A 13,541-nucleotide genomic window follows, 5' to 3' on the forward strand; every position below is an offset into this window, starting at 1 on the left:
TTTTTTCTATTTTCTGGGAAATTCGATTTTTGTTGTCCTGAGCCGGTTCTGTGAAGGGTATGACGCAGATTACTCCGGAGACTTAACTCATTAAACAATTATTTCGACTTTTTTATTCATAATTTACGTAACCGTCGCGACACGAGGTCTTCCTAGGGAGGTCACCCATCCTAGCTCTGCCATCGCGCCAGAACGCTTAACTTCATGGTTATGATTGGGCGAGAGCAGTGCCGCGTGTTGTCCATCGCCGCCGCTCCACACGTACTCGAGGGATATAAGAATAAACATCCCACTCAATGTCGGGTGCGATCATACCAGCACTAATGCACCGGATCCCATCAGAACTCGAAGTTAAGCTTGCTTGGTGAGAGCAGTACTAGGATGGGTGACCCCCTGGGAAGTCCTCGTGTTGCACCCTTTTCGTGTTTTTCTATTTTTGATTACTTGTTGATAGACGATTTTCGGCTCAAATCATCTGAATCTCGATCGGGACCAGATAAACATGTGAAATGAAAGTAGCTCGGGCACTGCCGGATTTGGACAAAATTGTAGGCTAATTTGATTGTAAACGGGCAAACGGACGAGACTCATTATTACGCAATGAGCTGACGAGATTTTAGCCGAATTTTCTCTAAGACCCTCTAATTTGCGATTTAACGCTTCTGTTAAGCTTTCGTTTCCTGAAATCCGCTTAGGAAGTTCGAAATTCGATTCCGGTTCCATTTTATCGTATCCCAGGCATAATAATAGCTTTACATTCGTTTTTCCTTCTTCTTATTTTTTTTCTATTTTCTGGGAACATTTATCGATTTTTGTTGTCGTGAGCCGGTTCTGTGCGGAAGGGTATGACGCAGATTACTCCGGAGACGGTTAACTCATTAAAACAATTATTTCGACTGTTTTATCCATAATTTACGTAAACGGTCGCGACACGAGGTCTTCCCAGGGAGGTCACCCATCCTACTCTGCCATCGCGCCAGAACGCTTAACTTCATGGTTATGATTGGGAGAGCAGTGCCGCGTGTTGTCCATCGCCGCCCGCTCCACACGTACTCGAGGGATATAATAACATCCCACTCAATGTCGGGTGCGATCATACCAGCACTAATGCACCGGATCCCATCAGAACTCCGAAGTTAAGCTGCTTGGAGAGCAGTACTAGGATGGGTGACCCCTGGGAAGTCCTCGTGTTGCACCCTTTTCGTGTTTTTCTATTTTTGATTACTTGTTGACAGACGATTTTCGGCTCAAATCATCTGAATCTCGATCGGGACCAGATAAACATGTGAAATGAAAGTAGCTCGGGCACTGCCGGATTTGGACAAAATTGTAGGCTAATTTGATTGTAAACGGGCAAACGGACGAGACTCATTATACGCAATGAGCTGACGAGATTTTAGCCGAATTCCTTCTCTAAGACCCTCTAATTTGCGATTTACGCTTCTGTTAAGCTTTCGTTTCCTCAGAAATCCGCTTAGGAAGTTCGAAATTCGATTCCGGTTCCATTTTATCGTATCCCAGGCATAATAATAGCTTTACATTCGTTATTTCCTTCTTCTTATTTTTTTTTCTATTTTCTGGGAACATTTATCGATTTTGTTGTCGTGAGCCGGTTCTGTGCGGAAGGGTATGACGCAGATTACTCCGGAGACGGTTAACTCATTAAAAACAATTATTTCGACTGTTTTATATCCATAATTTACGTAAACGGTCGCGACACGAGGTCTTCCCAGGGAGGTCACCCATCCTACTCTGCCATCGCGCCAGAACGCTTAACTTCATGGTTATGATTGGGCGAGAGCAGTGCCGCGTGTTGTCCATCGCCGCCCGCTCCACACGTACTCGAGGGATATAAGAATAAACATCCCACTCAATGTCGGGTGCGATCATACCGCACTAATGCACCGGATCCCATCAGAACTCCGAAGTTAAGCGTGCTTGGGCGAGAGCAGTACTAGGATGGTGACCCCCTGGGAAGTCCTCGTGTTGCACCCTTTTCGTGTTTTTCTATTTTTGATTACTTGTTGATAGACGATTTTCGGCTCAAATCATCTGAATCTCGATCGGGACCAGATAAGACATGTGAAATGAAAGTAGCTCGGGCACTGCCGGATTTGGACAAAATTGTAGGCTAATTTGATTGTAAACGGGCAAACGGACGAGACTCATTACTACGCAATGAGCTGACGAGATTTTAGCCGAATTCCTTCTCTAAGACCCTCTAATTTGCGATTTAACGCTTCTGTTAAGCTTTCGTTTCCTCGAGAAATCCGCTTAGGAAGTTCGAAATTCGATTCCGGTTCCATTTTATCGTATCCCAGGCATAATAATAGCTTTACATTCGTTATTTTCTTCTTCTTATTTTTTTTTCTATTTTCTGGGAACATTTATCGATTTTTGTTGTCGTGAGCCGGTTCTGTGCGGAAGGGTATGACGCAGATTACTCCGGAGACGGTTAACTCATTAAAAACAATTATTTCGACTGTTTTATCCATAATTTACGTAAACGGTCGCGACACGAGGTCTTCCCAGGGAGGTCACCCATCCTACCTCTCTGCCATCGCGCCAGAACGCTTAACTTCATGGTTATGATTGGCGAGAGCAGTGCCGCGTGTTGTCCATCGCCGCCCGCTCCACACGTACTCGAGGATATAAGATAAACATCCCACTCAATGTCGGGTGCGATCATACCACTAATGCACCGGATCCCATCAGAACTCGAAGTTAAGCGTGCTTGGGCGAGCAGTACTAGGATGGGTGACCCCCTGGGAAGTCCTCGTGTTGCACCCTTTTCGTGTTTTTCTATTTTTGATTACTTGTTGACAGACGATTTTCGGCTCAAATCATCTGAATCTCGATCGGACCAGATAAGACATGTGAAATGAAAGTAGCTCGGGCACTGCCGGATTTGGACAAAATTGTAGGCTAATTTGATTGTAAACGGCAAACGGACGAGACTCATTACTACGCAATGAGCTGACGAGATTTTAGCCGAATTCCTTCTCTAAGACCCTCTAATTTGCGATTTAACGCTTCTGTTAAGCTTTCGTTTCCTCAGAAATCCGCTTAGGAAGTTCGAAATTCGATTCCGGTTCCATTTTATCGTATCCCAGGCATAATAATAGCTTTACATTCGTTATTTCCTTCTTCTTATTTTTTTTTCTATTTTCTGGGAACATTTATCGATTTTTGTTGTCGTGAGCCGGTTCTGTGCGAAGGGTATGACGCAGATTACTCCGGAGACGGTTAACTCATTAAAAACAAATTTCGACTGTTTTATCCATAATTTACGTAAACGGTCGCGACACGAGGTCTTCCCAGGGAGGTCACCCATCCTACTCTGCCATCGCGCCAGAACGCTTAACTTCATGGTTATGATTGGGCGAGAGCAGTGCCGCGTGTTGTCCATCGCCGCCCGCTCCACACGTACTCGAGGGATATAAGAATAAACATCCCACTCAATGTCGGGTGCGATCATACCAGCACTAATGCACCGGATCCCATCAGAACTCGAAGTTAAGCGTGCTTGGGCAGAGCAGTACTAGATGGGTGACCCCCTGGGAAGTCCTCGTGTTGCACCCTTTTCGTGTTTTTCTATTTTTGATTACTTGTTGACAGACGATTTTCGGCTCAAATCATCTGAATCTCGATCGGGACCAGATAAAATGTGAAATGAAAGTAGCTCGGGCACTGCCGGATTTGGACAAAATTGTAGGCTAATTTGATTGTAAACGGGCAAACGGACGAGACTCATTACTACGCAATGAGCTGACGAGATTTTAGCCGAATTCTCTCTAAGACCCTCTAATTTGCGATTTAACGCTTCTGTTAAGCTTTCGTTTCCTCAGAAATCCGCTTAGGAAGTTCGAAATTCGATTCCGGTTCCATTTTATCGTATCCCAGGCATAATAATAGCTTTACATTCGTTATTTCCTTCTTCTTATTTTTTTTCTATTTTCTGGAACATTTATCGATTTTTGTTGTCGTGAGCCGGTTCTGTGCGAAGGGTATGACGCAGATTACTCCGGAGACGGTTAACTCATTAAAAACAATTATTTCGACTGTTTTATCCATAATTTACGTAAACGGTCGCGACACGAGGTCTTCCCAGGGAGGTCACCCATCCTACCCTGCCATCGCGCCAGAACGCTTAACTTCATGGTTATGATTGGGCGAGAGCAGTGCCGCGTGTTGTCCATCGCCGCCCGCTCCACACGTACTCGAGGGATATAAGAATAAACATCCCACTCAATGTCGGGTGCGATCATACCAGCACTAATGCACCGGATCCCATCAGAACTCGAAGTTAAGCGTGCTTGGGGAGAGCAGTACTAGGATGGGTGACCCCCTGGGAAGTCCTCGTGTTGCACCCTTTTCGTGTTTTTCTATTTTTGATTACTTGTTGACAGACGATTTTCGGCTCAAATCATCTGAATCTCGATCGGGACCAGATAAACATGTGAAATGAAAGTAGCTCGGGCACTGCCGGATTTGGACAAAATTGTAGGCTAATTTGATTGTAAACGGGCAAACGGACGAGACTCATTACTACGCAATGAGCTGACGAGATTTTAGCCGAATTCCTTCTCTAAGACCCTCTAATTTGCGATTTACGCTTCTGTTAAGCTTTCGTTTCCTCGAGAAATCCGCTTAGGAAGTTCGAAATTCGATTCCGGTTCCATTTTATCGTATCCCAGGCATAATAATAGCTTTACATTCGTTATTTCCTTCTTCTTATTTTTTTTCTATTTTCTGGGAACATTTATCGATTTTGTTGTCGTGAGCCGGTTCTGTGCGGAAGGGTATGACGCAGATTACTCCGGAGACGGTTAACTCATTAAAAACAATTATTTCGACTGTTTTATCATAATTTACGTAAACGGTCGCGACACGAGGTCTTCCCAGGGAGGTCACCCATCCTACCTATGCCATCGCGCCAGAACGCTTAACTTCATGGTTATGATTGGGCGAGAGCAGTGCCGCGTGTTGTCCATCGTCGCCCGCTCCACACGTACTCGAGGGATATAAGAATAAACATCCCACTCAATGTCGGGTGCGATCATACCAGCACTAATGCACCGGATCCCATCAGAACTCGAAGTTAAGCTTGCTTGGGAGAGCAGTACTAGGATGGGTGACCCCCTGGGAAGTCCTCGTGTTGCACCCTTTTCGTGTTTTTCTATTTTTGATTACTTGTTGATAGACGATTTTCGGCTCAAATCATCTGAATCTCGATCGGGACCAGATAAACATGTGAAATGAAAGTAGCTCGGGCACTGCCGGATTTGGACAAAATTGTAGGCTAATTTGATTGTAAACGGGCAAACGGACGAGACTCATTATTACGCAATGAGCTGACGAGATTTTAGCCGAATTTCTTCTCTAAGACCCTCTAATTTGCGATTTACCTTCTGTTAAGCTTTCGTTTCCTCGAAAATCCGCTTAGGAAGTTCGAAATTCGATTCCGGTTCCATTTTATCGTATCCCAGGCATAATAATAGCTTTACATTCGTTATTTCCTTCTTCTTATTTTTTTCTATTTTCTGGGAACATTTATCGATTTTTGTTGTCGTGAGCCGGTTCTGTGCGGAAGGGTATGACGCAGATTACTCCGGACGGTTAACTCATTAAAAACAATTATTTCGACTGTTTTATCCATAATTTACGTAAACGTCGCGACACGAGGTCTTCCCAGGGGTCACCCATCCTACCTCTGCCATCGCGCCAGAACGCTTAACTTCATGGTTATGATTGGGCGAGAGCAGTGCCGCGTGTTGTCCATCGCCGCCCGCTCCACACGTACTCGAGGGATATAAGAATAACATCCCACTCAATGTCGGGTGCGATCATACCAGCACTAATGCACCGGATCCCATCAGAACTCCGAAGTTAAGCGTGCTTGGGCGAGAGCAGTACTAGGATGGGTGACCCCCTGGAAGTTCGTGTTGCAACCCTTTTCGTGTTTTTCTATTTTTGATTACTTGTTGACAGACGATTTTCGGCTCAAATCATCTGAATCTCGATCGGGACCAGATAAGACATGTGAAATGAAAGTAGCTCGGGCACTGCCGATTTGGACAAAATTGTAGGCTAATTTGATTGTAAACGGGCAAACGGACGAGACTCATTACTACGCAATGAGCTGACGAGATTTTAGCCGAATTCCTTCTCTAAGACCCTCTAATTTGCGATTTACCGCTTCTGTTAAGCTTTCGTTTCCTCGAGAAATCCTTAGGAAGTTCGAAATTCGATTCGGTTCCATTTTATCGTATCCCAAGCATAATAATAGCTTTACATTCGTTATTTCCTTCTTCTTATTTTTTTTTCTATTTTCAGGGAACATTATCGATTTTTGTTGTCGTGAGCCGGTTCTGTGCGGAAGGGTATGACGCAGATTACTCCGGAGACGGTTAACTCAATAAAAACAATTATTTCGACTGAAATCAACGTATCTCGGGCACTGCCGTATTTGGACAAAATTGTAGGCTAATTTGATTGTAAACGGGCAAACGAATGTTACTCCGCAATGAGCTGGTGAGATTTTAGCCGAATTCCTTCTCTAAGACCCTCTAATTTGCGATTTTCCGCTTCTGTTAAGCTTCAGTTTCCTCGAGAAATCCATTTAGGAAGTCCAAAATTCGATTTCCGTTCCATTTTATCGTATCTCAGGCATAATAATAGCTTTACATTCGCTATTTCCTTCTTCTTATTTTTTTTCTATTTTCTAGGTACATTTATCGATTTTTGTTGTCGTGAGCCGTTTCTGTGCGGAAGTGTATGACGCAGATTACTCCGGAGACGGATAACTCATTAAAAACAATTATTTCGACTGTTTTATCCATAATTTACGTAAACGGTCGCACCACGAGGTCTTCCCAGGCAGGTCACCTATCCTAGCTCTGCCATCGCGCCAGAACGCTTAACTTCATGGTTATGATTGGGCGAGAGCAGTGCCGCGTGTTGTCCATCGCCGCTCGCTCCACACGTACTCGAGGGATATAGAATAAACATCCCACTCAATGTCGGTGCATCATACCAGCACTAATGCACCGGATCCCATCAGAACTCCGAAGTTAAGCGTGCTTGGGTGAGAGCAGTACTAGGGTGGGTGACCCCCTTGGAAGTTCTCGTTAAGCTTTCGTTTCCTCGATAAATCCGCTTAGGAAGTTCGAAATTCGATTCCGGTTCCATTTTATCATATCCCAGGCATAATAATAGCTTTACATTCGCTATTTCCTTCATCTTATTTTTTTCTTATTTTCTGGGAACATTTAGCGATTTTTTGTTGTCGTGAGCCGGTTCTGTGCGGAAGGGTAAGACGCAGATTACTCCGGAGACGGTTAACTCATTAAAAACAATTATTTCGACTGTTTTTCCCTAATTTACGTAAACGGTCGCGACACGGGGACTTCCCAGGGAGGTCAACCATCCTAGCTCTGCCATCCGCGCGCGCTTAACTTCATGGTTATGATTGGGCGAGAGCAGTGCCGCGTGTTGTCCATCGCCGCCCGCTCCACACGTACTCGAGGGATGTAAGAATAACATCCCACTCATTGTCTGGTGCGATCATACCAGCACTAATGCACAGGATCCCATCAGAACTCTGAAGTTAAGCGTGCTTGGGCGAGAGCAATACTAGGATGGGTGACCCCCTTGGAAGTCCTCGTGTTGCACCGATTTTCATGTTTTTCTATTTTTTATTACTTGTTGAAAGACGATTTTCGGCTCAAATCATCTGAATCTCGATCGGGACGAGATAAGACATGTGAAATCAACGTAGCTCGAAAACTACCGGATTTGGACAAAATTATAAGCTAATTTGATTGTAAACGGGCAAACGGATGAGAATCATTACTCGCACAGAGCTGGCGGTATTTAGCTAAATTCCTTCTCTAAGACCCTCTAATTTACGATTTACCGCTTCTGTTAAGCTTCTGTTTCCTCGAGAAATCCGCTTTGGAATTCGAAATTCTACTCCGCACAGAGCTGCGGTATTTTCGCTATTACCTTCTTCTTATTTTTTTTCTATTTCTGGGAATATTTTGCGATTTTTGTTGTCTTGAGGCGGTTTGTGCGGAAGGGTATGACGCAGATTACTCCGGAGAAGGTTTACTCATTAAAAACAATTATTTCAACTCTTTTATCCATAATTTACGTAAACGGTCGCGACACGAGGTCTTCCCGGGAGGTCGCCCATCGTAGCTCTGCCATCGCGCTAGAACGCTTAACTTCATGGTTATGATTGGACGAGAGCAGTGCCGCGTGTTGTCCATCGTCGCCCGTCCACACGTACTCGAGGATATAAGAATAAACATCCCACTCAATGTCGGGTGCGATCATACCAGCACTAATGCACCATCCCTTCCGAACTCCGAAGTTATGCGTGCTTGGGCGAGAGCAGTATGGGATGGACCCCCTGGGAAGTCCTCGTGTTGCACCCTTTTCGTGTTTTTCTATTTTTGATTACTTGTTGAAGACGATTTTCGGCTCAATCATCTGAATCTCGATCGGGACCAGATAAGACATGTGAAATGAAAGTAGCTCGGGCACTGCCGGATTTGGACAAATTCTAGGCTAATTTGATTGTAACTGGGCAAACGGACGAGAATATTACTACGCAATGAGCTGACGAGATTTTAGCAGATCCTTCTCTAAGACCCTCTAATTTGCGATTTTACGTTCTGTTAAGCTTTCGTTTCCTCGAAGAAATCCGCTTAGGAAGTCTCGAATTCGATTCTGGTTCCATTTTATCGTATCACAAGAATATAATCGTTTACATTCGTTATTTCCTTCTTCTAATTTCTTTTTCTATTTTCTGGAACATTTACGATTTTTGTTGTGTGAGCGGTTCTGTGCGGAAGGGTATGATGCAGAGATACACCGAGACGGTTAACTCATTTAAAAAATATTTTCGACTGTTTTATCCATAATTTAAGCTAAACGGTCGCTGACACGAGGTCTTCCCAGGGGTCACCCATCCTAGCTCTGCCATCGCGCCAGAACGCTTAACTTCATGGTTATGATTGGGCGAGAGCATGCCGCGTGTTGTCCATCGCCGCCCGCTCCACACGTACTCGAGGGATATAGAATAAACATCCCACTCAATGTCGGTGCGATCATACCAGCACTAATGCACCGGATCCCATCAGAACTCCGAAGTTAAGCGTGCTTGGGCGAGAGCAGTACTAGGATGGGTGACCCCCTGGGAAGTCCTCGTGTTGCACCCTTTTTCGTGTTTTTCTATTTTTGATTACTTGTTGACAGACGATTTTCGGCTCAACATCTGAATCTCGATCGGACCAGATAAGACATGTGAAATGAAAGTAGCTCGGGCACTGCCGGATTTGGACAAAATTGTAGGCTAATTTGATTGTAAACGGCAAACGGACGAGACTCATTACTACGCAATGAGCTGACGAGATTTTAGCCGAATTCCTTCTCTAAGACCCTCTAATTTGCGATTTACCGCTTCTGTTAAGCTTTCGTTTTCGAGAAATCCGCTTAGGAAGTTCGAAATCGATTCCGGTCCATTTTATCGTATCCAGGCATAATAATAGCTTTACATTCTCTATTTCCTTCTTCTTATTTTTTTTTCTATTTTCTGGGAACATTTATCGAATTTTTGTTTGTCGTGAGCCGTTTCTGTGCGGAAGTGTATGACGCAGATTACTCCGGAGACGGATTAACTCATTAAAACAATTATTCGACTGTTTTATCCATAATTTACGTAAACGGTCGCGACACGAGGTCTTCCCAGGAAGTCACCCTATCCTACCTCTGCCATCGCGCCAGAAAGCTAACTTCATGGTTATGATGGGCGAGAGCTAGTGCCGCGAGTTGTTGTCCATCGCCGCCCGCTCCCACGTACTAGAGGGATATAAGAATAAACATCCCACCTCAATGTCGGTGCGATCATACCAGCACTAATGCACCGGATCCCTCAGGAACTCGAAGTTAAGCGTGCTTGGGTCGAGCAGCAGTACTATAGGATGGGTGACCCCCCTGGAAGTCCTCGTGTTGCACCCTTTTTCGTGTTTTTTCTTTTTGATTACTTGTTGACAGACGATTTTCGGCTCAAATCATTGAATCTCGATCGAGACAGATATAGACATGTGAAATTGAAAGTAGCTCGGGCACTGCCGGATTGGACAACAATTGTAGGCTCATTTGATTGTAACCGGGCAAACGGACGAGACTCATTACTACGCAAGAGCTGACAGATTTTTAGCCGAATTCTTCTCTAAGACCCTCTAATTGCGATTTACCGCTTGGTAAGCTTTCGTTTCTCCGAGAAATCCGTTTAGGAAGTTCGAAATTCGATTCCGGTTCCATTTTATCGTATCCCAGGCATAATAATAGCTTACATTCGCTATTTCCTTCTTCTTATTTTTTTCTATTTTATGGGAACATTTATCGATTTTTGTTGTCGTGAGCTGGTTCTGTGCGGAAGGGTAATGACGCAGATTACTCCGGAGACGGTTAACTCATTAAAAACAATTATTTTCGATTGTTTTTATCCATAATTACGTAAACGGTCGCGACACGAGGTCTTCCCAGGGAGGTCACCCATCCTACTCTGCCATCGCGCCAGAACGCTTAACTTCATGGTTATGATTGGGCGAGAGCAGTGCCGCGTGTTGTCCATCGCCGCCCGCTCCACACGTACTCGAGGGATATAAGAATAAACATCCCACTCAATGTCGGGTGCGATCATACCAGCACTAATGCACCGGATCCCTCAGAACTCCGAAGTTAAGCGTGCTTGGGCGAGAGCTAGGATGGGTGACCCCTGGGAAGTCCTCGTGTTGCACCCTTTTTCGTGTTTTTCTATTTTTGATTACTTGTTGACAGACGATTTTCGGCTCAAATCATCTGAATCTCGATCGGGACCAGATAAGACATGTTAAATGAAAGTAGCTCGGGCACTGCCGGATTTGGACAAAATTGTAGGCTAATTTGATTGTAAACGGGCAAACGGACGAGACTCATTACTACGCAATGAGCTGACGAGATTTTAGCCGAATTCCTTCTCTAAGACCCTCTAATTGCTATTTTACCGCTTCTGTTAAGCTTCTGTTTCCTCGAGGAATCCGCTCTTAGGAAGTTCGACATTCGATTCTCGGTTCCATTTTATCGTATCACAGCATAATAATAGCTTTACATTCGCTACTTTCCTTCTTCTTATTTTTTTTCTATTTTTCTGGAACATTTTTCGATTTTCTGTTGTCGTGAGCGGTTCTGTGCGGAAGGGTATGACGCAGATTACTCCGGAGACGGTCAACTCATTAAAAAACAATTATTTCAGACTCTTTATCCATAATTTACGTAAACGGTCGCGACACGAGGTCTTCCCAGGGAGGTCACCCATCCTAGCTCTGCCATCGCGCCAAGAACGCTTAACTTCATGGTTATGATTGGGCGAGAGCAGTGCCGCGTGTTGTCCATCGCGCCCGCTCCACACGTACTCGAGAGATATAAGACTAAACATCCCACTCAATGTGGGTGCGATATACCAGCACTAATGACCGGATCCCCTCCGAACTCCGAAGTTATGCGTGCTTGGGCGAGAGCAGTACTAGGATGGGTGACCCCCCTGGGAAGTCCTCGTGTTGCACCCTTTTTTCGTGTTTTTCTATTTTTGATTACTTGTGAAAGACGATTTTCGGCTCAAATCATATGAATCTCGATCGGGACTAGACTAAGACATGTGAAATGAAAGTAGCTCGGGCCACTGCCGGATTTGGACAAAATTGTAGGCTAATTTGATTGTAAACGGGCAACGGACGAGACCTCATTACTACGCAATGAGCTGACGGAGATTTTAGCCGAATTTCCTTCTCTAAGACCCTCTAATTTGCGATTTACCGCTTCTGTTAAGCTTTCGTTTCCTCGAGCAATCGCTAGGAAGTTCGAAATTCGATTCTGGTTCCATTTTATCGTATCCCAAGAATAATAATAGCTTTACATTCGTTATTTCCTTCTTCTTATTTTTTTTTTCTATTTTCTGGGAACATTTATCGATTTTTGTTGTCGTGAGCGGTTCTGTGCGGAAGGGTATGACGCAGATTACATCCGGAGACGGTAACTCATTAAAAATAATTATTTCGACTGTTTTATCCATAATTTACGTAAACGGTCGCGACACGAGGTCTTCCCAGGGAGGGTCACCCATCTAGCTCTGCCATCGCGCCAGAACGCTTAACTTCATGGTTATGATTGGGCTGAGAGCAGTGCCGCGTGTTGTCCATCGCCGCCCGCTCCACACGTACTCGAGGGATATAAGAATAAACATCCCACTCACTGTCTGGTGCGATCATACCAGCACTAATGCACCGGATCCCATCAGAACTCCGAAGTTAAGCGTGCTTGGGCTGAAGAGCAGTACTAGGATGGGTGACCCCCTGGGAAGTCCTCGTGTTGCACCCTTTTCGTGTTTTTCTATTTTTGATACTTGTTGACAGACGATTTTCGGCTCAAATCATCTGAATCTCGATCGGGACCAGATAAGACATGTGAAATGAAAGTAGCTCGGGCACTGCGGATTTGGACAAAATTGCTAGGCTAATTGATTGTAAACGGGCCAAACGGACGAGACTCATATACGCAATGAGCTGACGAGATTTTAGCCGAATTCCTTCTCTAAGACCCTCTAATTTGCGATTTACCGCTTCTGTTAAGCTTTCGTTTTCCTCGAGAAATCGCTTAGGAAGTTCGAAATTCGATTCCGGTTCCATTTTATCGTTATCCCAGGCATAATAATAGCTTTACATTCGTTATTTCCTTCTTCTTATTTTTTTTTCTATTTTCTGGGAACATTATCGATTTTTGTTGCGTGAGCCGGTTCTGTGCGGAAGGGTATGACGCAGATTACTCGGAGACGGTTAACTCATTAAAACAATTATTTCGACTGTTTTATCCATAATTACGTAACCGGTCGCGACACGAGGTCTTCCCAGGGAGGTCACCCATCCTAGCTCTGCCATCGCGCCAGAACGCTTACTTCATGGTTATGATTGGGCGAGAGCCGTGCCGCGTGTTGTCCATCGCCGCCCGCTCCACACGTACTCGAGGGATATAAGAATAAACATCCCACTCAATGTCGGTGCGATCATACCAGCACTAATGCACCGGATCCCATCAGAACTCCGAAGTTAAGCGTGCTTGGGCGAGAGCAGTACTAGGATGGGTGACCCCCTGGGAAGTCCTCGTGTTGCACCCCTTTTCGTGTTTTTCTATTTCTGATTACTTGTTGACAGACGATTTTCGGCTCAAATCATCTGAATCTCGATCGGACCAGATAAGACATGTGAAATGAAAGTAGCTCGGGCACTGCCGGATTTGGACAAAATTGTAGGCTAATTTGATTGTAAACGGGCAAACGGACGAGACTCATTACTACGCAATGAGCTGACGAGATTTTAGCCGAATTCCTTCTCTAAGACCCTCTAATTTGCGATTTACCGCTTCTGTTAAGCTTTCGTTTCCTCGAGAAATCCGCTTAGGAAGTTCGAAATTCGATTCTGGTTCCATTTTATCGTATC

General features: G+C 44.7%; 8 non-coding genes and 8 pseudogenes across 8 annotated transcripts; all 16 read left to right on the top strand.

Moving 5' to 3' along the window:
• The first annotated feature begins 301 nt into the window (after nt 1–301).
• LOC142510833 (5S ribosomal RNA) lies at nt 302–418 on the top strand (annotated as a pseudogene).
• A 667-nt stretch (nt 419–1,085) lies between these two features.
• Nucleotides 1,086–1,199, top strand: LOC142511768 (5S ribosomal RNA; annotated as a pseudogene).
• Nucleotides 1,200–1,878: 679 nt separating this feature from the next.
• Nucleotides 1,879–1,995, top strand: LOC142516351 (5S ribosomal RNA). The gene has a single exon (XR_012812150.1). It is a non-coding gene; the product is annotated as a 5S ribosomal RNA (ribosomal RNA).
• A 682-nt stretch (nt 1,996–2,677) lies between these two features.
• On the top strand, nt 2,678–2,790 carry LOC142512115 (5S ribosomal RNA; annotated as a pseudogene).
• Nucleotides 2,791–3,466: 676 nt separating this feature from the next.
• LOC142510393 (5S ribosomal RNA) lies at nt 3,467–3,582 on the top strand. The gene has a single exon (XR_012808507.1). It is a non-coding gene; the product is annotated as a 5S ribosomal RNA (ribosomal RNA).
• Nucleotides 3,583–4,256: 674 nt separating this feature from the next.
• LOC142509060 (5S ribosomal RNA) lies at nt 4,257–4,373 on the top strand. The gene has a single exon (XR_012807249.1). It is a non-coding gene; the product is annotated as a 5S ribosomal RNA (ribosomal RNA).
• Nucleotides 4,374–5,051: 678 nt separating this feature from the next.
• LOC142510858 (5S ribosomal RNA) lies at nt 5,052–5,167 on the top strand (annotated as a pseudogene).
• A 671-nt stretch (nt 5,168–5,838) lies between these two features.
• LOC142506870 (5S ribosomal RNA) lies at nt 5,839–5,954 on the top strand. The gene has a single exon (XR_012805145.1). It is a non-coding gene; the product is annotated as a 5S ribosomal RNA (ribosomal RNA).
• A 1,068-nt stretch (nt 5,955–7,022) lies between these two features.
• On the top strand, nt 7,023–7,142 carry LOC142510672 (5S ribosomal RNA; annotated as a pseudogene).
• A 416-nt stretch (nt 7,143–7,558) lies between these two features.
• LOC142517318 (5S ribosomal RNA) lies at nt 7,559–7,677 on the top strand. Its single transcript, XR_012813070.1, has one exon. It is a non-coding gene; the product is annotated as a 5S ribosomal RNA (ribosomal RNA).
• A 651-nt stretch (nt 7,678–8,328) lies between these two features.
• On the top strand, nt 8,329–8,441 carry LOC142512737 (5S ribosomal RNA; annotated as a pseudogene).
• A 667-nt stretch (nt 8,442–9,108) lies between these two features.
• LOC142509831 (5S ribosomal RNA) lies at nt 9,109–9,227 on the top strand. The gene has a single exon (XR_012807981.1). It is a non-coding gene; the product is annotated as a 5S ribosomal RNA (ribosomal RNA).
• Nucleotides 9,228–10,702: 1,475 nt separating this feature from the next.
• Nucleotides 10,703–10,814, top strand: LOC142511862 (5S ribosomal RNA; annotated as a pseudogene).
• Nucleotides 10,815–11,500: 686 nt separating this feature from the next.
• LOC142511834 (5S ribosomal RNA) lies at nt 11,501–11,618 on the top strand (annotated as a pseudogene).
• Nucleotides 11,619–12,305: 687 nt separating this feature from the next.
• Nucleotides 12,306–12,426, top strand: LOC142516405 (5S ribosomal RNA). Its single transcript, XR_012812201.1, has one exon. It is a non-coding gene; the product is annotated as a 5S ribosomal RNA (ribosomal RNA).
• Nucleotides 12,427–13,100: 674 nt separating this feature from the next.
• LOC142509204 (5S ribosomal RNA) lies at nt 13,101–13,219 on the top strand. The gene has a single exon (XR_012807389.1). It is a non-coding gene; the product is annotated as a 5S ribosomal RNA (ribosomal RNA).
• Nucleotides 13,220–13,541: the final 322 nt, after the last annotated feature.

The sequence above is a fragment of the Primulina tabacum genome, chromosome 10 (assembly GCF_025594145.1).
Source record: "Primulina tabacum isolate GXHZ01 chromosome 10, ASM2559414v2, whole genome shotgun sequence".
In the NCBI taxonomy this organism is placed as follows: Eukaryota; Viridiplantae; Streptophyta; class Magnoliopsida; order Lamiales; family Gesneriaceae; genus Primulina; species Primulina tabacum.